General features: G+C 45.3%; 1 protein-coding gene across 1 annotated transcript in view; it reads left to right on the forward strand.

Annotated features, from left to right (window-relative positions):
- Nucleotides 1-26945, forward strand: part of LOC146821651 (uncharacterized) — a 2850214-nt gene that overhangs the window by 865118 nt on the left and 1958151 nt on the right. The window lies entirely within an intron of this gene.

The raw sequence follows: 26945 nt of genomic DNA on the forward strand, positions 1-26945 counted from the left end.
GTGACACAGTGAAAACTGTCCATTTGTCTGCCTCCTCTAAAACGGGTGCCATGTTGAACGGCCAATCTTTCAAAGGCCCCACGTGAAGTATATCAGCGACAGAGATGGAGTATCCTCTGTGCCATACTCTAAATCAGCAACCAAGTGGCCACTGTGCAGATAAGTGTATTTTGATTACGTAGTTGTAAAGCCACCTATACATGGTAAGTTAATGGACGGATTTGAGCTTTGTTCCTTCTTGGATGCAAGTCAGATTTGTGAAGGTAAGCATGCTCTGTATGCCTATATCCTGTTTGTCCCATATTTTATAATGCTGGGACTTGCCTAGAGTGAATGGGATAACTGTAGGTCTCCCCTAGCACCTGGTAGGAGATTGATAGAATGAATGAATGGCTGGATTGTTTTATTAGAATTACCATATATTTGCTATTCTTAATCTCTCCCTCTTTGAATTATATATGTTCATTTATATAGGTGTATGTTTCGAGCATAAATGCTCATTTATTAATATTGTTATTCATTGCAATATGCTAATTCAATTTGTTCAAATATACATTCATGTTTTTACTATGCGGTTTTGAATTGTCCTAGTGATTTTGTCAGATAATTAACAAATCTTCCTGTAAATTGATAGTTTGACTTCTCGCTTATTGTTTTTAAATAATAAGCAAGGTTTTGCGGAAAATAAGTTGGTAAAAGATTAAAAGGGCTTACTATCATTTGTTTATCTTTACAACATTCAACAATACTCAGCCAGAATATAGGAACACAGCTTTATGAAATAGATAAGAGCTTTTTACCAGGGATCTGAGACTGCATGGCAGACAGAGCTGTAATCACCTTTCCTTGCTCAAGACTATGGGGAAGGAGCATCTAGTCTTCACATGGCTTATCTGCTGCGTTTCAGATGCAGACACATCTGCTGCATTTGTTTGCTGAACATTAGTTCTATCGTTCAAAATAGTTGTGCCGGTGTGAACCATCTATGAAAGTCAAAGTTGGCTTCTTTTGATGTTTTAGCTTAGTTAGCAGAGAGAAAGGAGGGGTTGGTGATCTTAATATAAAGAAGCTTTATAACTGCCTCATAATGTTACAATATTTTTTATTATTTTGCCTCCTGACAAGTGTAAATGCCACTGCATCGTTCATTTTCATAGTAGTTACTAGTCATATTATGTGTACTAGGATAAGATTTTTAATTTAATACATTTTTGGAATTCTCAGTTTTGAGTGTACCTCTTCATGATCAAAGCGGGTTTGGGCACCTCTAGCTCTTCCTTTAAAATCTCACAGGCATGATCGCTATCTAGAACACACCTTACTCAAGTACACTGGGATTTTCTGTCCCAGATTGGCATATTGACTAATTCCGTAGTGCCAGAGGGTCTAGAAAGAAATCCAGAAAACTGAGATCAACGGTGCCCAATGTGAGCCATATCTTCTCGACCTTTCAGTAATTTTGGATAGCACAGTAAAAACGAAAAGAAAAATAATTACTATTAGCCGGAGAAGTATGTTGTAATATTGCTTTGCTCTTTCATTTCAGATAGGTGCCCCCTTACTACTGTAGTTTCCTCAAGCGCTTGATGTATACAAGGTTATTCCCCATTTTGATTTCAGTTTTCAATCTCGCGTTTTCAGTCTGTTTTTTAATGGTGCAGCAACCAATAGCAATACATTTCAGGGCACCCTCACGCATATCTTGGCTCGGTGTTTTCTAAACACAGGGGTAAGGTAACCTTTGTTGGAAACTCACATTCTTCAAACCCTTTTGATATATTTTACTCATGGGTGGCGTCTTTTTTGCTGTAGATCTCAATAGGGAATTATATATACTACCAATGCTATCTCAGCTTAAAAGCTCTAGTGGGATATCAAGATCATCAAGCATGGTTTGGTGGACAATTACCCCCAAGGATGCAAAATGTTAGACTTGGTGCCTTGAGTAATGAAGGGGATATCTGGCCCACGTTAACTGTATATGCACCATATCCTTACACAATACATCTGACAGTTCCAAAAGTAAAACAGTCACTAAATAGATAGTGATTATATTTAAGCGATTTCAACAGTATGTTCTACAATCTAATGCTACAGGAGCTTTCATTCAAAGCCTTCTAAAACAACTGTGGTGCTGACTATTATTCCACAGACTTTTAATGCCACCATTGGCAAAGCACCCCAAAAGGGAGGCGAGATTCCATTTAGGTTTGCTCATAAAACTAACCTGTTAGAAGTAGTCTATTTTCATACAACAATCCAGGACAAACCCTGGATGTTATCTATTTGTGTTCCGCTTGGTATGTTACCACCTATAGAAGAGTGTACTACATGGGGAACAAGCTTTGCTAGTATTTACACTGCTACGCATGGCACACCCTCATTAGCAGGTTACAGAAGGTGTTAAAACAGATACAGAATAAGCTTGGTGCTGCCCCGGCTCTGGATTAAATGTATTGGAAATTTTGAAATCTTATCCTTGATAGTTCCGAGTAACGTTCCAGGAAAACCTGTGATTCTGGTCGCTTGTCAGCAGTTGACAGTGGTTCCTGTTAAATATTGTGATCTGTGGCTTCCTAAAATTATTTCAGAAGTTTACACCTCGGTGGGCTTTGATTATTTAGCTTCTTAAACTACAAAACAGTATATCTAAGTAAAAACTTAGACTGAGGTCTGCGGTAAAAAAGAAGGCTGCACTAGAGGCTAAAAAGCAAATAGCAAAACTGAAAATTAGAACAGGATCCCCTCCAAAGCAGGAGTCCAGTAGGATCAGATAAAATTGGAGGTACCATAATAAAATTAGAGAGATGGTTAGGTGTCAGCGTTCTTCCTGTTCTTTGCAGGTCTCTGCGGAAGGTAAAAGCCTCCTCTCAGTCTCCTATCTGTCTGCCGGAATCATTCTTATCGTATTTCTGCAATTGGCTGATACCTCATTTCATAGATCACAACCTCTCCGCTTTAAAACCCTATCTCTGTAATCGAACTTTACCTAATCTCCACCAACCATTCACCTGAAATCACATAGCCCCCACTAATGATCACACCTAACTGCCATTAATATAACCTATCACAAATTAAGTGGAGTAAAGCATGCAGTTTTTCTTGAGTGCACATGAATAATCTCAATAACCACTGGACTATCTGCTAACCTTGGGTCCTGTAGTAGCGTGCTACTTGCCGTAGAGCGATTCAATGCCTCGTCAGGAGTAGTAAGCGCTGTATAAATACAGATGCAATTCAACGCATTCAATATAATATGTGAAGTAAGCACTGAAGCCTGGCTAATGTTGTATTTGGAAGTACACTTTATCACCAACAACGCCACAGGAGTTCCCTCGCCCACTCTCTGTCAACTGTCATTGAGCCCCACGTAGAACCCAGTGACCTCATGGACATCCCTGGTTATCATCATGGAATGACAACAGTGATGTTAAAATCCTGACAGGATAGAGGAGAATTTCCACAACATTGTACAGTATAACGTAATGCATCTGTGGGCTGGCATTTGTGCATTATTCTACAAGTAGCAGCTATTTTAAGGCCAATAAGATATCTACATGAGTTGAACACTAAGTGTTGTGCAGGTCACAAGTCTGCGTCCTGACAAGGCCTACTCAGCTTTCCATCCCTCTGAGGTCAATAAATTGTGTACCATTACATTGGATAATAGTCTCACCTGTTACTTACTGCATTTATTTATTTTTAAAACAGTACTGAGTACTATAAGTTATTATTTTAAAGCAGAATATAATTACTTTGGTAGATATTAGGTGTGAAACTCTACCCTATACAATGGTACTCATTTGATCGACTTCAGAACAATGATCTTTGAGTCAGCTCTGTAAGGATTCAAAAGTCTGCCTCGCTGGTTGCGAAACAGATGTTTGCAGGAGACACATAATCCAACGTAGGTTGCACAAGGCTCTCTTTAAAAAACAAAGCCTGACACCCATTGCACAATTCTTTTAGTATTTGACCATGTGATCTGCAGGTGACAAACCGTGCTCTACAGCAAGCACATTAACCTTCTAAGGATCCTATGATTATCTAAACCTGTAACTAGCACCTGACACACAGACGCATCTGTGTCCTTCAAAACCTCAGATTTCTTAACAGTATTGTGTCAAAGTTGCTACCTAACCTATATGTGCACTTGGCAGGGAGCCAGTGCTAGTAAGATATTTCAGTGGTCAGTGCTTCCACTGTGGGAACCAGAAGGCGACAGGTTTGAACCTTTTTGCAGCTGACTTAGCCTTTCATTTTCCCACGAAGAATAAAATAAACACCATTGATGTGGGTGATAGTGACTCCTTTTGAAAATTACTGCTAAACTCCTAGACATTGGCAACAAGTGGTATGTAAAAGAACAAATAAGTGCATGTTCGTAGTTTTCTTTAAAAAAAGAGTGGGCGGAACTTAAACTCCGGTGTAGTAGAGGTGGCAGTTCTGCTACGGACGTTGTCTACAATCAATATAGTGTGTGGTAGCGCTGGCGTCAGCCAAGCTTCTCTCACTCAAGCAGCAAGTGCCCCTTCTACGACTCTGTAGCCAGCGTCAGCTTCGTGTTCTAAAAACCCTTGCTCAGTGGCAATGAACTCTGCTCTTGGCCAAGGACCATGGCCCGTGGTAAATGCTACCCAGTGGCGGGACCCCCCCGCTGCAAACCCACGAAAATGGGGCACACCTGATTGGTCATCCACAAAACCAACCGCTAGCCGCCCAATCAAGGAAGGCGGTGGCAAGCGGCCGAGGGGTTCAAACCGGGATGGTAACCCCGAGTAGGCACATGAACCCCCCATAAGAAGAATCGGAATCCCACCCTCCCACACCACAAGGAAGCGGGCGTCGCAGCTGCAGGGTTAGGGGGGAGGTTACAGGCAGGGGTGGTAGAAACCCAAGTAAAATACCAAAAAGGAAACAGTTACATAAGCTAGATAAGCTGCTCACACAGTGTTCTTGGGTTGCCTCAAGGCAGGGGCACTGAGTGTGCAAATGACAGCACACAGACAGAGTAGATGAGATGCTCGCACACGGTCCTTGGGATGCCACACGGCAGGGGCACTGAGGAGCCGGCGAATGGCTAGCCAGGGTCCTGAACAAGCGGAACGGCACTTGCAGCCCGGGCAGGTTCTAACGGATGCTCACAAATTCCGTAGCCAGGGAAGCATGGAACCGTAAGCACAAAGACCTTGCTTCACGGGGCACCTCTAGTAAGGACAATGCTGTCAAAAAGGAACAAGGACAAATGTTAGAGGACAATGCACGTCATGAAATTAACATGATGTTTATGAATGACCAACCAAAAGTTGTGAGATGTGCGAATCATGTTTAATAAAACTGCAGCCTTTCTGTGCACCATATCATGTCATCAGCAGAATGATTATTGGGTAAGGGACGCAGTACTGGGAAAGCAGGGCGCTTGACCCGCCACTTGGGAGTTTTTTTTGCACAGGACGAGCATTCACGTTCTTACTTATGACAGCTGTTCTGTGCCATCAGTGCACACCCGGCGTGTAAAAAAAAACATAACAAAAATGACTGCTATCCATGCGGATGGTGGCCTGGCCTGCCTTGGGAATCCAGCAGTGCTCTGTAATTGTCACATTTCTAGTGGTTGCACGTTTCCCATCTTTGCAGAACCCGAGTACATAATTTTTGTTTCCCACGCCACAAGCAGAGAGTAGAGAAAAGGAATGAAAAACACTGTCGGAATTAACTCCGTGCCTCCGGGCGATGTCAGAGAAAAAAAACGTCTTATTGACACATTGCTCTCACCTGTTCTGCTAAAGCAGCCACGTTCCCGGCTATAACGAGACACAAGCCCAATGTTACCACATTCACCTGTGCTGCTTTGTCTTCTGACAACCTAGTGTTATGAGAGGCGGCTGTAGGTTCTTTCTCTTGGCGCTGCATGGCTTGGAGCCGCCCCTTCAGATCTTTCTACCTCGGGCAGTCAATTACCTGATTATTTTGGGCCTCAGAAAATCACAGAGGAGACTCTTTTTGCAGTTTTGTACAAAATGTAATTTTGGGCTCTGCTTAACCCATATGACCATTTTCACGGTTCGGTTGTCCCCTGTCGCACATTTCATTTCGAGCAGGCATTTGGTTCTACTGGCGATCGGTGGCCTTTAAAGGCATTGGGAATATATATTTTTTAAATTGTTCTTCTGTGTAGAACCCAGGAGTGGAGTTTTTTTTAAATCATTTATGCCGGCTGCTTTAGATTTCCACATTCAGAGAGGTGGGTGCTGGTTGACGGTACCACTTGGTGTGAAAATGAATATCTGTCCAATCTTTGTAATTATTGTTATTTAGATTGATGCAGCCGAAAAGCTATGCGACACATAAACTGATTTTGAGACATTTCAAGTGTCATCTGAATAAACGAGAACCATCTATACATTAAAGAGACATGAGAAATAAATGTGAGAAAACGTAGTTATTGCATCATAAAAGCATACAGATGAATGTAGGATAGATAAAATCGTATTCATTTAAACAATATCGGCTTATATATATTATTTTTTTTGATAATCAATTTTATTGAATTTTGAATGCAACAAAAACAAACAGCACCATTCAGAGCTACATCATATAAGGTAAGACCAAGGGAAAAACACTTCACAGTGGCATCAAGGCTATACACATGTAAATCCGTTATTGACATATCCACTTCTAATCTGATGACCAAACTACTCCACATTAGTCTTCTATCACTCCAACCCATTTGCCCCACAAGCGGTGAAATTTCTTTGGGCACCCCCTGGCTACATAAAGAGGCCACTCCTGCGCGGCACACCAGTGCACCCCCCTGCGCACCAATGTGGGCGCGGTATTATCCAACCAGTGGGCAGCAATGTCCCACTTGGCTACCACCAGTGCCGTATTAAGGAAGAGTATCTCAGCCCTGTTGCCATCCAACCCATCGGTGATGCCCAGCAGAACACGTGTAGGGTCGAGAGGAACCTCCAAGCCCAAGACCTCAGTCAGTTCTCGTGTTCAAGACTCCCAATACCCCTGTATCGCCGGGCAAAGCCACACCATATGATAGAAGTCTGCGTGGGAGTGGGAGCAACGGGGACAGAGGGCATCAGGCCCAAGCCCCACACGGTGGAGACGCAGCGGTGTAAGATAGGCAGCATGAAGAAAGTATCCTTGGACCAGCCGGAGCCACGCTGAAACCGCAATTGTTTTAGGGGCCATCAGGGCGTCTCTCCAGTCCTCATCTTCCAGAGCCCCAAGCCAGCCCTCCCATTTATCTCGGAGTTGGGAGAGGGAGTTGGGGGTATTGTTGGTGAGTGATTGATAAATCCGGGAGATCTCTCCTCTCCCCAAATCGCCGGTCATGACTTGAGCCTCAGGTGGACTATTCTCAGGCAAGGGGGTGCCATCTGAGATGTGGGAGTGGAGGGCATGGCGCAGCTGCAAATATCGGAAAAATTGAGAGGGGTGGAGGGAGTGCCTGGTCTGCAAGTCCTGTAAGCATAGATGGGTACCGCTCCAGACATCGCCCAACAAGGATACCCCGATGAGGTCCCATTGCCGGAACCCCGACAAGGAAGCAACCTCTCGGAGCCTGGTGCCGCACCACAGGGGAGTGTATTGGGTCAGCCTGCCCGCCCAGTGGGTATGACGTAGTGATGCCCGCCAAGCCAGGAATACTCCTCGCGTGACTTCAGGGAGAGCCCGAGGAACAATGGCTCCGTAAAGCATCCCCTGGATAGAGGAGAAGCCCATGGTGTGCAATTCCAAGCAATACGCCAGGTCAGACCAGCCGCCATTAAACCAGTCGTGGATCGTAAGGAGTCAAGTCGCTAGGTAGTAGAGATAGAGGCTCGTCATTCCAAGACCTCCATCAAAAGGTGGGATTCGGCATTGGGCCAGGGCCAGCCTGGGCCTCCTGCCCCCCCAGTGAAACTTAGCGGCCAGACCATCTATTTCACGGAACCAAGACCTAGCAAAGGAGAGATGTGTATTCTGAAGCATATACAAAAAGCGGGGTAGAGTCATCATTTTGAACAGGGCTATCCTGCCCAGAGGGTTCAGAAGCAGTGTGCGCCATTTAAGGAGGTCGGCGCGGACCCGCTTAACCAGTGGGGTGACGTTGAGTGACCACGCGAGTTTGGGGAGAAGGGATATCCAGATCCCCAAGTATTTGAAGGACTGCCATCGAAGGGGGGATCGTCGACTGCCTGTCAAAGCACTCGTGCAACAAGTGCAGGGGGACAAGAACGGACTTGGCCGGGATTAGCCGAAGGCTGGAGACGCATTCAAAGAGGTCCAGTGCTCGAAGGCATCTGGGCCCCGATTGGGCTGGGTCAGCCAGAAACAGCAATACATCATCTGCGTAGATTTTATCTTCTGCAAAGCCGGGCCTCCTCCAGCCAGTAAGGGAGTGGTCACATCGAATAAGGCAGGCAAGGGGTTCCATTGCCAAAGCAAATAGGATCGGGGAGAGGGGGTATCCATGCCGCGTACCCAGTCTAATGGGTAAGGGGCGGGATAAAGCTCCATTGACAAGGATCTGCGCCCGGGCTCGGTGGTAGAGCGTTCTCACCAAGTTGCGGAAAGGAATGCCAAAGCCCATCTGTTGCTTATATTTTATTAATCAGCCTTAGCATAATATTTCACCATGTAATAGAATGGTAAAGTGATGTACTCATGTGTTATAATATTCTTAACCATTCCTATGGAAATAGTAAATTGTGTAAAGAATTAATGCAATCAAACGTAATTTAGATAACTTTGCGTGTGATATTGAAGTTTTCCGTTCTGAATTTCCATCTTCTGCATAAGTGAAATCGTACACCAAATGAGAAAAGCAAAACATGGAGCTAAACAGTCATATTGAATGTAAACCTCATGAAACCCTTATACAATAATTTTGATGTATATGCTAATATAGAATACTTGAACAAGATTATTATTTTATAGTTAGGAATAATTTTACACATTGGTACTTTAAAATTGCAGTTAAATGGCATAGTTACATGAAATCTTTGCAACAGATTATTAGCATCTCCGATTGCTTACAAGTGGAAATTGTCTATTAGAATATTTGCTTTACCTTTATGAAATGTAATTTCACTACTTATATCCTGTATATTCTTAAATTGACTATATTCTAGGCCTGCACTTTATTATCATTTTATACTCATGAGAAGCTTTCTCAAACGTACATTTTGAAACAAAACTGTTGCTTCCTAGAAGGAGTTTTCACTCGCTCAGAAGGACTTTTTGCAACAAAGATTGATACTTTGGGAACATTTGCTATGGGAAACTGTCCTCTTGAACTCACTCTCATGCCTGCTGCTAAAGGATCATTGTTTGGAGGTTTACGAGTACCGGATGACCTACAAATTACGTGATCAGTAGCACCTCTTTCTATAATATGTTTCTTCCTTTATGTCGTATGACAATCATCTTATATTTACTGACGAATGGACTGAGTGGTCTGACACAATGAGGTGACCAAGGAGGTGTCACCCCATAACTAGAAGAATATATTATACATTTAGCTGATAAATGAAGGGGTTCGATACTGGTTGGTTTGGTTCTGTTGGTCCGTCAGAGTGACTCAAGAGAGACTGCTTTTGGTTTTCCTGCAACTCTTTCTGTTCACGCTCATCCCTTTATGGACTCCGCTCGCTCCCTCCATTGGACTGACGCTTACGCTGTGTGCGCCATTCTTGGACTATTTCTCAATGGGACACTGCACATGAGCTGTCATGGTTCATGCCCTTGCTTAACTCTCCTAATTCTTTTTTGTCATCTTATGGCAAGCTAAATCTAATTAGACTATTCTGTACTCTTTAGGCAAAGAAATGTTTATTACTAATGTGATGCTCTTTAATTGAAGTCTTCGATAAACAACATTTTAACTAGAAACCTAAGTCTATAGTTTATTATGACCTTTCCTTTTAAATTTGATTGTGCATTCTGAATGTATTTATTAATGTCAAGGAGAAACTAGCTTACTGTAATCTCTGAGCATCAAGTACTAATGTTATTGTTTTTTATAGTCCTAACAGAATTATTGGTTTGCATGATTTCGGTCCTGCGAAACCTCTTCAGAAGGTTCTAACTTGCAGTAATAATCCTTTACTTGTATAGTCTGGTTTTAAGAGTCATATACATGAACTTAATTATTAGCCTGTGAATTGGATATCCAATTCCTGATCCACATTGGATAGCTGGATATAGTATCCCATATATCCAACCTCTCATTGGCACAATACAAGATCCATCGGACGATCAAGTGAGACACAATAAATAGAGTAGATATGAAGAAGGGCTCAGTTTCCGCTAGGATAGTATCAAGGGCTCTCAAACAATGTGCAGTAGACTATAGCAGGGTGGGTCAATGCTGAAAAAGAACAGCTGTTCAGCCTGCAGGGATGTCGGTTGCAGAAAGGCATTAATGAAACACACGGAGTATGATTTAAGGCCACCTTAGAAGAGTCTGGGCAGGATTTCAGTCAGAGCATCACCCTTCCATTTTGTGCGCACATGCATTGTTTGGAGAAGAAGTATTCAAGTCACTTGTAGCTAGTTAAGTATTCAAGCCACCTGCTGCTAGTTCTCTGTGTTGCCAGACAACCCATAAATCCCAAAGAAAAAACTGAATTTCACCATTGATACATTGCCGGCCCATTGATGGCCAGAAGGAAGAATCCAGGTCCGGTTTGAGGTTCTGTGAGAGTTGTGGTTTACTTGATGCCAATGTTGATTCATCTGGATTGTCAGGCACTTAATAAACTGAGATCTCAAGTTTACAAGATCCTGGCTCATCCCACTCATAGTTTTTCCTTGCACGCTGGCCCTTGTTGTCTGGTTTATTCTATTGGAAATACCAAAGTGCAAAAATTGAACTTTATTGAACCTGCCACACACGGACTAGGGAAAATGTCACCTCTGCGTAGGGTGATTTGGGATTGTGAAGACCCCAGACTGTATATAGGACAGCACAGAGTGAACCCGGTGCACGTATCAGTGAAAGAGATTGGAGAGGAACCTATGTAGAAGACACAGAGGTATAGACCTTCTAATCTCAGGTTGTTGTAACCAGCTCTGTACATGTAAAACGCTGCACTCACCCTTCACAGCAGATCTGCAGCCTGCCTTATCTTCGGTATGGCACTTTCCCAATACATGACGTCTACTTTGAAATCTCTTCAAAGGCTTCCCATCAAACAAGGCTGTAACTTTAATGACCTTTGCTTGTGAATAAATCAATGCACGGATATGCCCCAGATCACCCAGCTAATCGTGACGACTGTGGTGATCTTCCCAAATGAAAGGCCCAGCTACCTAGCAATGTATTTGACTTTAGGTACATTTGCAAAATGTCTTAGGCACTTTGTGCTGTTGGAGGTCTCAGAGTTCACACTATCATCGGCTTGCTTGTAGGTTTTCTCAGTGGTGATGGTTCCATGGAGGATGGCACAGTGGTTTTTCTAACCCATACATATTGAAGTTTATATCTGCACTGACTCTTTTCTCTGAGCTGTGAGCTTCCCCTTCAGTGATGCACTATAGGAAGCAGGCTTAGCCCATGTGAGTGTGATCAGTGTCATCTGCATAATTTTCCTGCAGAAGTGTTTCGTGGATGGCGGAAGAGGCTGTGGTAGCAGTCAGAGTCAGATGCAGTTGTGGCTCTTTCTTATGCAGGGCTCCCTGGGTGGGCCAGGGTTTGTGTCTTTCACACTTACTCCTAATCAATGTAAATTTAAAATGCTGAAATTTGTAAGGACAGGCAGACTCCATCTTAAACATGAGTGCATGTGAAAAACCTAAGCAGGACCACTTCGTCAGTTGGTACAACAGAGGGGACAAGCTCTTGATGAGTAGTGTGTGCGGGCAATGTCACTGGACACACTTTTGTTTTGTTTAAATCCTCATTTGACCGAGAACCTACCCTCATCTATATAGTATCCAGATTTTAACAAAACCTCTTGCTAACTCAATTTGATCACAAGTTATTATTATAATTCAGCACGGGGTGCAGCACACTAAATGACACTTTGAAGAATGAACGGGTCCCCTTTCAGAGGCTGATTAAGGCGTTCACAAGTGTGTAAATTGTGCTTACACAGTGTGAACATCCTCAATGGATGCACTGGGAAAAGAGCTGTCTGTATTAGGACACAAAACTCTTACAGGCTTTTTTTGTTTCTTTTAATTACTGCACTGAGGAAAGAGCTTTTGTCTGAATCAGGACACAAAACTCTTACATAACTTATGTTTTTGTTTCTTTTAATTAAGTTTTTTAGCATACAAAAAGCAGAATACATATACAGTGTCGTTAGTTGCCACATATAACTGGTCGTATCATCATGTCAATAGAATCAGATCAATACCATTTTCCCATATGCTGTTCACATATATACTGAGCACTGTAATCCTGTGCTGCACAATATACTATGTTATATCCGTTGTGGATATCAAGTAAGCAGTAAGTGGGCCCCATATGTCTCTAGTCTAGGGCGTGAGTAGCTCCTTGGCATATAGTTCTAGCTGCTCCTTACAGTACACCATGCCAGCAATCCATTGTTTAAGCTTGGGTGCAAATCTTTTCCCCCAGTTCATGGCCACTTGCCTTTTTGCTAACAGTAGTGCCACCCCTACAAATCTACGGTGAGGTGGCTGCAGCGTTTTAATCAAGCCAAGGACACACATCTGAGGAGTGCAGGCAACCGGTTCCATAGTGGAGAGGGCATGCACCTCGGTCACCTAGAATTGATTGACGGGGGACACATCCAGGCAAGATGCATAAAATATGCATTCTTTGTCCCCCATCTCGCACAGTGTGTGTCATTACGCAGCCCATATCTAAACAGCCTTTCAGGCGTGTAATACATTTGCTGGTGGTACTTACAATTTAAAATTTGCAGGTTACAGTTTGATGCAAGCATACCTGTGAGTGTGCAGCAGAAGCCCCATTCCTCCGCAGTCAGTGGCGTGTCTAAAATAGCATTCCATTTGTCAAGCGCCTGATTTGTGTCTGTGGGTGTATCAATCTGGACTGTATTTTATAGTTTAGTGATGAGGCGCCGGCAGGTGGGGCTGGTAACCAAAATTTGAAGTGTCTCAGGGGTAGTGGGTTCTGTGAGGAAGGAGGAGTACAGCTGTTTCATAGCTGCCCGCAGGTCTGTAGCGGTGTCTGTCGCTGCCCAGACAAAAAGTCCGCTAATGCAACAAAAGTCCCCCCGGGAACACATCTCCCATGGTTATCCACCAGCCTCTGGCCAACAGGGCAAGTGCTCCAGCCTCATGCATTACTGAAATGTCCTGGAGGAACTTGTGGGGAAGTGCAGGAGCATAGAATGTTTTTTTGGGGGTCCTCATTCCTAAAGCCTGCCAGGCACATGTGGTACATTTAATAGTGTTAATGGGTAACTGTCCTCATCCTCCCTTTTGTGCTGCGAGTTAATTAGGGGCATCCAAAATGGATCCCATTGGGTTCAGTCCTTGGACCCACACATGCACACCACACATGTATCATAAGCTTGATGTACAAGCACTCAATATATAAACACGTCTGTTACATTTAACAGCAATATTTTATACAAAAGGGGTTATTATGCCATAATGTCACTCGCACAGTTAAATAAAGTGTGATCACACTATTGTAAGAAACCGGGTTGCTGGTTGAAAGGGTTATACCCTGCTTAAGTAGAAACCACAATTCTTGTTAGTGAAGTCACAAGAAAACCCTAAATTAACCTGTGCTCAATCCCCTGGTGGCTTGGCACAGAGCAGTCAGGCTTAACTTAGAGGCAATATATAAAGTTTTTGTGCAACACTTCCCTACAAACAGTAACACAGTGAAAACACACCATAAAAGGATCCCAGAACAGAATAGGAAAATAGCGTAATTTTTTTTTTTTATAACTCTGTTTATTGTAAAAACTTTGACAACAAGGCATAGGTTCCTAGAGGCACAACACAGGTAATGGCATATACAAGGGTTCATCAGTACACAGTATACATTTACCATTGGAGTTACGGGGAAGGGGAGACATCTGAATCGCTCAGTCTGGGGGGGGGTACATATTTCACCTCGGTACAAGTTCCAGGGGGTCCAAATCTTAGACCACTTCCGGGGGCACCCCCTTGCTATGTATACAGATTTTTCACGTTGCATGCACCAATCAAGGTCCTTTTTCTATTCCGTAAGTTTGGGTGCTTGGGGGGCCCCCCAGTGCTGCGCAATATTTCTTTTCGCTATCATACATGCAAGTGTGACCCATTGTATGGCATAGGCGTTGAGGTCCGTGGGCTCCCAGATATTAAGGAGACACCTGGGAGCCTCCGGCCGGAGTTCAACCTCCAGGACTTCACTAAGAATCGAATGTATCTTCTGCCAGTATTCTTGAATTATCCCACAATGCCATATGATATGTAAAAATATACCCGGTTGGGTGCATCCCCGTCTGCAGGAGCCATCAGTTTGCTTCCCCATGTGCACCAGTTGCGGCCCTGTTAGATACGTTCTGTGTAATATTTTAAGTTGCACTAGGCGGAGCCTCGCTGATATTGCAACTGTTTTAGGGGATGAGATAGCTGTCTGCCACCCCTCGTCATCTAATTCTATACCGTCCCCCGCCCATCTCTCTCTCAGCAGGGTAAGGGGGTCCTGCATGTTATTGATCAGCTTTCTGTATGTCAGAGATATGGCCCGCTCGGGCAGGTATCCATCAAGGAGTCTGTCCTCCAGGGGGGTGGTGAGGCGTCTCCTGGCAGTGCGGTCCGCAGCGCGTGCCGGACCTGGATGTATCTGAATAGCTCAGAGTCGGCCAGTGAGTATTGGGTCTGCAAGGTACTAAACGGTTTAATTCCCCCCGCCTCCCATAGATCACCAATTGTGGAGATAACAATCAAATCCCACTTGTCAAACCCCTTTGAATCTCCCAGGTATCCTAGTTTTTGTGAGTCCCAAAGTGGGGAAAATAGCGTAATTTTTAATAAACAAAACAAAGATCAAGATGACAAAAATCCAATCAGTAGACCCAGAGATGTGCAGCTTTTCAGATTTCAGGGAAAATAGCACCAAAAAGCACAAAAAGGCAATTGTGGATATCTGGTCGCGCCAGACTGGGGCAAAGTCACATGTTCAGGCCGACTGCGATGGAGTGCAGGCTGACTATAGGGACCCAATTGGGCTTGTTGAACAGAGCACTTTTAATCCTGGTTTGTGGAGCATTCTGAGGATTCATGTCAAAGATGCATCATGCAGCCGAAGTGATGCTTCAGTTCTAAGATGTGGCAAAACTGCGGTGCAAGCTCCTGTGTCATTGTCGAGGATCCTGTCTATGAGGGCTTGCAATGCGAAGTACAGTGTTGAGGATGCGTCGCGCAGTTGGGGGCGATGCATAGGTTCTGAGGAGCTGTAAGGCTGTGATGCAGAGTCCAGCGTTGCCGTCGACATTGCCATCAATGAGTTATGCGAGGGCCTGCACGAGGATGCATCATACAGCAACGGTTCCGATAGGGGGATGGGCTGAGATGCGGCTCTTTGCGGCATTACCGATCCATGCAGCAGCAGTGATGCGTCGCTTCTGCTCAGGGTTGCGCAGTAGAGCAGATGTGTCAGTTCCACTGGATCCACAGAGGCTGGCAGAGCACCTTCAGCCATCTTTCAAGGTCCAGGACTGGGGTGGCACCACTTTATAGGGTAGACTTACAGAATACAGAGACCAGGTGCTGGGTTCAAGGTTGTTGGAGCCTTCTGCCCCCGAGGCTGTAGTCAGGATGCCAGCCAACCAGCCCTTGTAGTCACTTTGGTGTCCTGGGTTCAATAGACGCAGGTCCAGTCCTTCGCACCCAGGGAAGAGGGCAGCAGGTCAGAACAGCAGGGCAGCAGTCCTTCCGAGCAGCAGTGTGGCAGTCCTTTCAGCAGCACAGCATTCCTTCTTCCTGGCAGGGTATCCATGGGTCCAGAAGTGTACTGAAGAGTTGGTGTCTGTGATTCAGTATTTATACCCACTTGTGCCTTTGGAGTGGGGAGAAGCCTCTAGAGGCATGCCTTTGAAGTGCACAGTAGCCTTGCCAACCTTGCCCTGGCACCATACTAACTACAGGGGGTATGCAGTCCTTTGTGTGTACGCAGAACAAAGCGAATTGAAGAGTGAGTGGGGCTGGGCCCAGCTCCTCTCTCCCGTCCTGCCAGTAATGGCACACCTAAGCTCGCTATTGTGTGTGCCTGCCTAGGAAGAGACACAAAGCTCTACTGTCAACTACACCCAGTCATGTGGCCCAGAGACAGGAAATTTTGATTTAAAATCCGACTTCACCATAAGTTAGGATTTTCCCTAGACACCACACATGAATGAGGTGTCCCATTTGTAACTTACAGCCTATTAAATATAATAAATTAACTCCAATGTTATACAATGGGAGAAATGTATTATGCCAATTGGGTATTAGCCTGTTCTACCATGTTTTAAGGTAAGAGCACAATCACTTTAGCACTGGTTAGCAGTGGTAAAGTGTACTAAGTCCTAAAGCCAGCAAAAACGATGTCAGCAAAACAGGAGGTCTGACGGCTAAAAGTTAGGGGCAAAACGCCAAGGATTCCAGGTCTAACAACTGTGAATCACAAAACATGATACTCATCCACCACCATGTTATGTTGTACACCTAGGACGGGGACAGCAGTGCTTCGCCCACTCTAAGGGCACATTTTGTTCACACGTCCAGGTTACATAATGTAAATGTAAATTTGATACTTGTATAGCGCACTACTCGCCCGCAAGGGTCTCAAGGCGCTTGTACGAATACCACTGTAGAACCCATCCTGGCTTTTCCCTGTGAGGCGTCCAATCCTGGGCACTCCCAAGGCATCCTTAGCGTTGTGGGGGCCGTTGTGGAGATTAAGCAAGCTATTGCCCATAGTTGCAGAGTGGGACTCCATGATTGAAATAGGCACCGAGGCGAGAATTATCAGGTCCGTGGAATTTTTGAGCCCAAGACCCGCCGAGGCGGGGAATTGAACCCTGGTCCCGGGCTAGACCTCTGCATCAGGGTCTTCCGCTCTAATCATTGAGCCACACTTCTCCTGCCACAATATGTCCTGCACCATGCATTGTCATGAATAGGACTAGGCCTCGGTCTACACACTAAATTAGTGTTATGCTATTGCCAAAAAAAACAAAGATACCAGATTCACATGCAGTCAGACTCTCAGGGCAGGGGAACACGCTCATATTCAATGTAGTTGACATTCCAGTCCCAACATGTTCCATTTCACCATTAGTTTGAGGCGAAATGGAGTGCATTTAGCACCGTTAGCAAGCACTAGACAGGTGGGATCCGATGATGCCATTAGCAGACTTTCGGCAGGCACAGTGTACTGACACATTTGTGTGAAGCCGCGCTGCCTTTCCTGGCGCCGTGAAGTAGATTAACATGGCTCCACGCGTCACTTTCTAAAAAACATTTCCCGACACACAAATGGAGATTGAATTCATCACCCGTAAGCAGTGGTGGGCACAATGTGATATTGTTATTTTAAAAAATCGTGGTCATTACCTTTTTGTGAGAGAACTGAAACTTGATGTGCAAACTCGGCCCGGCTATGCTCGGACCTGCGCCACTTCTCTCCCTCATTTGAAGATGGACGGCAAAGCCCGGATGTGTCCTCGCGCGCGTCTGCCGCCGCTCTTTGGTAATACACGGTTTCCTTTTCTGTGAGATCACCTTCGGGACCTGATGAAAATCTTTCATTTCTTACAAGCAAAATGTTCTTGTAACAGAAATTACTGCCAAGGGAAGGAATGTATTGAGAATTCCAGGAGACATTCTCACAAATGGTCCTTTCAAGTGTAATTCATTGTGAGTGTGCGCTTTTTTCCCGTTAAATGTGAACCGTTTTCTTTGGTTAGTTTTTTATATCGTCTCCCTCGGTGGACGGTGGCCGTTAAAGCCAAAATATAGGAACGGTCTCATAACCCCTATGTGCCGCTCCAGTTGTGGCGCTTAGGCAGATGGGCAGTAACAAGTGTGAGAATCTTCAGCCAGAGGTCAGGTCTTTGTAACTGTTTAATGTCTTTGGCGAACAGTTAAGCAAACCCCACTACAACAATGAAGTGACATTATTGAAAGAATGGCTTCCTATTACATCGGGTTGTGTTCTCTTAAAAAAATGCATGGTTTCGTTTGAAATATGTATAAAAGATTTTAGCTAAGTTAATAAAAAATGTGGATGACATATTCTAGCGGAAAAAATGTATTTGTAAGAGAGATCTGTCTAGAAGGAATGGGGCTTGTTTGGCCGGGTCGGGAAGGAGGCCTCTTTTTGAAGGGGAGCTCTTTGATGTCGCTCAGTAGAGCGAAAGTAGGATAAAACATGTGTGCAAAGGTCCACACGTGTGCCTGAAAGGATCTCGCACCCTGAAGAAACAGTTTTTTAGGTCTCGCCTGACCCAGCGCATGCGCTGGTCTGGCGAGACTTATTGAGAGGACTCCAAAAAGTGCTACCAGGCTGACCCAGCGCATGCGCGGGTCTGGCGAGACTTATTGAGAGGGCTCCAAAAACTGCTACCAGGCCAGCCTAGAGCTACAATGCATGTGCGCGGGCACGCGCGCCTCGCTTTACCGCGATTACTTTCGCGGCCGCACGGCCGCTTTGCATAGCCAATAGGTCTCGCTTTTGGGACCTTATAAGTATTTAGTTATGCAACTGTTGCATGGCTAAACACTTATAAGGTCCCAAAGGCGAGACCTATTGGCTATGCCAATGCTTGTTCCTTATGGGTTTCATTTGTTCTTCCAAAGTAAAATGGCAGTAATTATTACTGTTGAGTTAATTTATCAACTAAGAAATTGCGAGCAGCATTCCATTTAACAACAAAAGTTGTAGTTTATCAAATCAGAACAGTCCCAAAGGCATACAAGTGTCATAGTGCAATGTGTCCCAAGTGAGCAAAACCTCAAAATATGTAGATTAGAAGAAATAACCAGGTCAAACTGTGTTTTTACAACAAACAATCTTAAATATTTTGAGTTCAGCGACCAATTGTGGTTATGCCTGTCATATAAACAAGCTTTTTTTGTTTGTTGATACTGTGTCAATGATGTTTCAACCCATTTGGTTAATTACAGGATTTCATCAGGGACTGGGAAGGGGTGTGGCTGACCACGGCATGATGGTGGTTGCAGCTTAGCACTGCTCTGTGTCTCGACCCATGATCCGGTGCCATCCATCAAGACCACTGACTATTTGTCAGTAAAATTGCTCTTCCACCCTCGCAGCTCCACCATTGAGTGAGGACTTCCCCAAGCCCCTGCACTCTTGAGTGTTGGTGTTCGTGGCCCTCCTCCACCCGCAGGTTTACCTGCGCCTCATCCCTGGTGGTCCAGTGGACCTCTGTCTCCCTTCTCTCGCTCCGCTTTCCGCTCCGTTTTTCACTCGTTTTCACCATCTTTTTAAATCTATTTTCTGCACTTTTCTGCTTTCTGTGCTTGTTCTGCTTTCTGCCTTATTTCACTATTTATTCCCCTTTTCCCTCCTTATTCCTCCTTCCCGCCTGTTTTTTATCGCCGCTGCTGCCCCCGCGGCCCCTCCCCCCAGCGTGACCGGCCCAATCCAGCTCCCCTCCCGCCTCCCAGCTGTCCAGCCCTCCCCGACCCCTACTTAAAGGCGGCCGCTATGCGGCCGCGCCGCTGGTGTGCCAAAGGCAAGCCCATCTGTGCCCGTCCGTGACCCAACCGCGACCAGCTTCAGGAACCCTGGATCTCCATGCTCCCAACGCTACAACCCGGCGGCACTCCACGCACTCAAGCCTGGATGCAACAGCAACTGCGAGCTAGCATCACCAGCTGACAGCCCCGGAACCTTCAGCTGTCACCGCTGCCGGCACACCTACAGCACCGCCAGGAACACGGACCCAGCACAAACCGACCGCAAGAACACTCCAGAGCCGAAGACCCTGCAATGCATCCTCCTCAACGTCAGATCACTGGAGGAACACCAAATCCACAGAAGCACACAACTTCTGAGCCGCAACCAACGGCCACCACCAACTCATCAGAAAAACGAAGAAAAAAGCCATTGAAGACAGAATCTCCACACACGCGCACAACAGCAAAGAACTCTTCAACATCATCAAGGAGTTTGCCCAACCCACCAGCGAGTCTACTGACATCTCTCCCTCACAAGACCTCTGCAACAAACTCAGCACCTTTTTCCACCACAAAATCAAGAGCATCTACGACAACTTCAACTAAGACAACCAACACACTGAACCCTCACCAACCATCCCAACAACCGGAAGCCAGCGATTGACAACTGGGCAGCCCTCACCACCGAAGACACACTGAAGACAATGAAGTCAGTCCACTCCGGGGCCCCACAGACCCCTGCCCCCACCACATCTTCAACAGAGCCGCCGACACCATTGCACCCATGCTCCGCCACACCATCAACCGCTCCCTGGCGACCGCCTTGTTCCTCGACGACTGGAAACACGCCGAGATCAACCCCCTCCTGATTTAGTTTTTGCTGGCTTTAGGACTCTGCAAACTTTACCACTGCTGAGCAGTGCTAAAGTACTAGTGCCCTCTGTATAAAATGTAAGGGTGTTTGGTTTCTCCATGATTGGCCTATTTGATTTACTGGCAAGTCCCTATTATAGTGCACCAGGTGTGTCCAGGGCCTGTCGGTCAAATTCTACTAGTGGACCTGTAGCACTGATTGTGCCACCCACACGAGTAGCCTCTCAAATATGCCTCAGACCTGCCACTGCAGTGTCTGTGAGTGGAGTTTAAACTGCCATTTTGACCTGGCAAGTTCACCCACTTGCCAGGCCCAAACCTTCCCTTTTCTTACATGTAAGGCACCCCTACGGTAGGCCCCAGGTAGCCCCATGGTCAGGGTGCAGTGTATTTAAAAGCCAGGACATGTACTGTTGTGTTTTACATGTTCTGGTAGTGAAATACAGCTATTTTCGTTTTTCACTACAAAAAGGCCTATCCCTCCCATAGGTTAGCATTGGAGATGCCTTGTAACTTCTTACAAGTGTATCTTCCAATTGGAAGATGATTGAAAATTGGAGTTTGGTGTCTCTGGGCTCACAATTTACAAATACATCTTTTAGTGATGTTGGTTTTTGAATTGCAGGTCTGAAAATGCCACTTTTAGAAAGTTGGCATTTTCTTAATTTAACCATTCTGTGTTTCTGAATACACATCTGAGTCAGGGTGGCAGTTGGACTCTAGTGCATTCACTCTAGACAGTCACACAAATGGAGCTGAGGTGCGCCCTGCATATCCTGATGGCCCATCACCTGGCTGATGGGCCTTACTGTGGTAGAGCGGTCAGAGGAGTTGACACTGACACCTGAATAGGGCTGTACCTGTCCCCATACAAAGAAGTCTACACCCCTGGTAGTGTGTCTAGAGCCAGGGAAAGGAAGGTCAGTGTATTGTGCACTGCAAACACTTTTCTTTGATGTTTGCCTGCTTCAAAGGATGAATTGGGTACAAGTACTGGACCTCTGACACCATATACTCAGAACACTTCTGGACTGAGGATATTCTTCCAGGAAGAAGAGCTGTGTTGTTATTAGGAGGTACTGTCACTTTCCTGTTTGCTTTGCTAGCCTGTTGCTTCTGTCCTGGGAGTGAAAGGACTGGACTTTACTTTCTACATCCTGTTTTTCAAATTTCTCCAATGGCTAGAGTTGAGCTTGCCTCCTGTCGGAAGTCTCAGAGCCATCAAAAACGTCATCTGCCAGTACCTTGCTACTCTGCTGAAAACCCTGCTCTGCCAAGTGATGCTACTTCCAGTTCTGGGTCCTTGGAAGTGAGTTCTGGTGCAACAAGAAGTAAAATCCTTGCATCGACTCCAAGCGTCATTTGGAATAGGTTCATTATCGCGAAACTCGGCACATCGCTGCTGCTTGCACTGAAGCGTGTTCCCCGCTCGATGCAATGATTAAGGATTTCAACGCAAGTCTCGACCTTTCGATGCATCGCCTCCAAAGAACCCTCGCTGCATGAGTCTCGAGCACCGCTTCACCAAAGTCCGTTAGCTCCAACTCCAACGCAGCACCGGTTGCTATGCTGTGGAATCGGCGCTGCCCGATTCTGAGGTGCACAACATCAACGTGCCCTTACTTTTTAGGTCTTGCCTAGCGAAAGCAGCGCATGCGCTGGCTATTGCGAGTACCTTTTGGAATCGATTCTCCGAAAGCCCTACATGCACGCGCAGGGATGGACAAAATGGCTGCTCTCGCCATTTGTCCAAACCTAACAGCATGCGCGTACATGTAAGGACAGTGGACTGCCCGCCGCCATCTTGTTGAACACGTGTGCTTTCACTTTAAACACGGCGTGCTTAAAGTGAAAGCACGCCGCCATGCACGCGCGTGTGCACTGCGCACCAGACCAGCCGACCTCCCTTGTTTAGACTGGTTATCATCGTTTAGGGGTTGGTCTTGTTTTCGTCTTGTTTTTGATTCAATTGCCACATAGCCTGAGATTTATCTTTTTTAAGGACATTGAGGATGTTTTTATTCCTGAGATGGGACACTTCTGTTGTACGGGTAGTAGTACTTTGTAGCTCTCCAAACATCATCTGTAGTAGTTAGAGTAGTGACTCTCGCATGTTTTTTTTTTCAAGGGAATTGAGTTTTATTCTGAGATGGAACACTTCTGTTCTTCAGGTAGCACTCTGTTGAGCTCCAATTAACTCCTGCAGTAGTTAGAGTAGTGACTCAGTCATAGCGCAAGCGTTAACGGTTGTGTTTGAATCGGGGACAGGTAGCGCGTGCCTGCCTGGCTGGCCAGTTACTATACAGTCTCCCTCATCAGAGGTGTTGAAAGAGGCGGAAGAGTTAGTCGCTGCACCTCTCACTCATTCCAGCACCGTATTTCTTCAGGAAGATGGTAGCCCTATGCATTTTTACGTGCCACCGGGGCCCTGGAAGTGGCTGGTGTCCCCACTCATTGAACACGGGGGAGGGTTGTTGTGCCGGCTGCGGCAGCCAAGGGCACCGCCCGGGGAAGGTTTCAAGGCCGGGCCTGACGTCTACATCTCCGCTCGCTTCGTGGCGGAGTGCGTGAGGCCCGAGGACTTAACACTACCGCCGGAGACCAAGAAGAAGAGGACAGCGTGGAAGGGGAGGCAAGCAGGAAAGGGACATTAAAGAGGACAGCACACTTGCAGAGAACAACCCAGACGGGATATTGGAACAAGATGGACTTTCTACGCAGGGCGACAGCACAGGGACCATTCAGGGTGGTTTCGCTCCTCCTTTGAGCAGTACAAAGGTTTCATCTACTGAGGGTGCCCTAGTTCTTGATGCAAGTAACCAACCTGCCGGATTGGAGATTAGCGAAGTTGCAGAAAACACCGACCGAGATACCGCCCCAGCTTCCATAAGCAACCATAATGATAAATGTATTGTTGACTGTGACCTAGGGAGACAGGTTGCCACTGAAGGCTCTCTGGAGGATCGCAAAAAGGAGCATTGGGTGAATCCGTCTAGTGATAATGCCAGAAACTCGCCAGAGCCTGATGTGGCATTGATTCAATATCTCTTGACTTCCCTGAACCCAACCCTCCAAGTGTCAGAAAGATCGATAACTTGGGACATTTAAAAGAAAGGCACCATTTAACCCAAGCCAACAATCAGCACCAAAAGCTTGTCTTGTCTTATTCAGACAGAGGGAGTGGCTCTCTCTTGCTGCAAAAGATACCACTATCTGTTGTAATAATTGATCATGATCCTTTACCTCCCTGCAACTGGTAATACACTTAAGTTAATTGTTATGCCACTTAAACTTGCAGTTCTGTCTCCAGAGCAAAAGAACGGTCTTTTGTAAGGTTCCTACAGTTCTTAACAAGCATTAAAAATGCAATAGTTCTCGCCTTTCATTAAGTTAAAGCCATTTGCTTTGCTATACTATACCATTAGCAAAGCAAATGGCTTTAACTTAATCAAAGGCGAGACCTATTGCATTTTCAATGCTTGTTTAATTTTAGAAAACAATTCCCCTACTTTTAGTCAAAAGACAAACGTTCCAGGACAGCTATTTCCGACAGCTGAAATGCTTCAGCTGAAGTGAGAGTCTCCTGTGCTGTGAAACCGAGGGAAGAGTTTGCAGGGTTTGGGTTTCTCTACCTCTTGATGGTTTATTTATTCAACTGTTTTTCACTCGGATTACAAGATTCATCCCTTGGTATATTTACCAGTTGAAGGCAGAAACTTCTTTCCCCAGCCGATACAGCTATAGTTGGAGGATGTTTGGCAGAAAGTGTATTTACTTTTTCATTTCGTATTCCTTCCTTGAACTTTAACACGAATGATGTCCTACTTGTAACCAAAATCCTTAACATGGTTTCATAGCCAATTGGGGCGATAGAGATAAGATATAATATAACTCAATTTACTGATGTGGTACGGTCATCGACCATGTATGTCAAATGTTGGCAGTGGTACACGCTAATCATTATTAGAAAAAAAATGAAGAAACCATTTGAGACAAAGGTAAAGGTAATACTTAATCTGCAGGGGTTAAATCATGATAATTTAAAGCAAACTACTGTTTTTAAAACTTAAACAACACGCTCTGATGATTCTTTCCCAAAATATGAACTCATAAGGCTTTGTTTACATTTGAGCTGAGTGGAAAAGACACTTTTAATAGGCAAAGAATCGTAGGTATACGAGGAACTCAAAAGATGTGAGTCTGCCCAAAATAGCTTAATGGGGGTTCACTTTTCTGAGGGTATGCTTCCATTTTATTCATTAGGGGTGTCTTATTGTTAATCATATCTGAGATGGTTAGAGTAATGTTATGGACATCAGGAGTGTATCATATCTATTCCAACCACATATGTATAGAAATCCATTTAGTATAGTTTTGAGACCCATGGCTAAAAATACATCAATGAGATAATCATTCCTATAAACCAGGCCTTTACAATTATGCTGCAATGGAGTACCAAATTAGGCAAAATTGTTAACTAAATTATGCAGCGCATTCTGTGACGATATTATTTAGCTATTTTATCATTTTAAGAGACATTAATACTGTGTGACAACTTTCGGCTCAGTAGTACCAGTTGAATACTAAAGTATAAATGAAAGGTGACCAGTTAATCTTTAGAAAGTCTGTTCCCCTAAGCTGCACCACATGTGATACTTTTTTTTCTTTCAGTAACTTTTGATTAGTTAGAGTTAGAGCATTTTTGGGATTGAAATCTGCAAATCATGCTCCTTATGGTGGATTATTCGGCAAGTGCAGCTCATCCTTAGGTTAAAAAGAAAACAGTGAGGCCACAGAATCACATACTTCCAGTGGAATGCCTACAATCAATTTGTCTACTGTCTTACATGACATGCAGCCCTCTACATATAATAGCAGAGTTAAGAGGTAGATCTAATTGAGTTAACCTTTTGATGAATAAAAATATCTCACCAAAGGGGTGATTCTTTTCCGCTTAAAGGGCTCATGTGGTAGATCCCCGCTCTCTTCCTGACAATACCAGCCAGAGTCAGTGGGGATTAGTTTTAGTTTGCTGAGTCGTGAGAGGCCCAGAAAGACCTATGTCACCTTAGGAATTAGATGTGGCACTTGATAGGATAACCATGGCCATAAATGGGAAGTTCCAGATTCTCAACTATTGTTTTTGATCGAGTTTTGGAAGATGGAAGATTGTAGATCCTCTTCCCAGTTCCCTTCTGTTTTTAGGTCTCGGCTGCGAAAGGCTGCGCTTGCGCAGTCTCGCTCCGAGATTTAATGAGTTGGAGTGACTTTGAGAAGAGGGGCTTGCACCCGCCCCTCTTCTCTCCTGTTCTCCATTGGCTGGCCTCTAAAATGCTGGCCAGCCACTGGAGAAGAGGTCCAGTCACTCCGTTGAAGCCCCGTCCTTTTCGGATCGGGGGGCGTGTTTTTTGCGAGAAGTCTCAGGGAGGAGACAATAGCAAAACACGCCCCCAAATCCGAAAAGGACGTGGCGTTTCTCCGAGGCATTTTCTGCTGTGCCTCGGAGAAAGGCGGTGGTGTCCCGGCGTTGCTCCCTCACCTGATCTCCTCGTTCCCTCTCTCGCTGCTTCTCCCTCTTTCCCTTCTCTCGCTGCTTCTCCCTCGTTTGGGCTTGCGTTGGCGCAAAAAGTCTCTCTGAGTGTCAAGTCTGAACACGGCGAGGACTCGGATGAGAGCTGGCACTGTGGACACATTGAACCGCTTTTAGCGTTTAGCACGCGTCCAACTCAGCGCCATCAATGACCATGAATCAAAAGCCCTGAAAAGGCCAGACCCAAAAATGAAGCTAGTGGGTCACACAAGGCGCTGTTGCCAAAGATGACGTCACCGGCGCTGCGGAGGCAACAAAAACACACCAGTAACTATCAAGGGCAGATCACAGGCGCTGGGAGTGGCAGGTTGTGAAACGCGCGCGCGCCCACTTCTCGGCGAAATTGAGTGATGCTGAAGCGCCCGAGGGGACAGGCAGCGAACCCTTCAATCGAGCCCTTGCGCGAGGCAGAGACAGAAATATCAGTTTCGATCAGCTATCCAACCCAAAATGGATCTGGCGCCAAAGATTTGATGGATGTAAGCACAGCCCCAGAAGCTCAGTGACACGAAGAATTGTAATAGAGAGGGCGCCACACAAACACCCCTAAAATTTCACTGAAATCTAGATTAATGAAGCAGTACAGCATGGCTTTGAGTGAAATCCCAGAAACAAATGAAACCAGATGAAAACAATGGGCAAGCCCTACACTGAATGACATTCCCACGCGCAATATGTCTAATGTGCACATTTTACGAGGCTTACCCTTGGGCAGTTGCCAAAAAAGTTGAAATTGCTGGAGGCTGTAACTAGAGGACACGTATCACACAAGCCGTCTCACTTTTCCGCCTGTCTTGACCATCGCGCTAAAAAGGCATTTTTGCACAAGCATGGCTGACGACATCATCGGCGACCA

The sequence above is a fragment of the Triturus cristatus genome, chromosome 6 (genome assembly GCF_964204655.1).
Source record: "Triturus cristatus chromosome 6, aTriCri1.1, whole genome shotgun sequence".
Classification (NCBI taxonomy): Eukaryota; Metazoa; Chordata; class Amphibia; order Caudata; family Salamandridae; genus Triturus; species Triturus cristatus.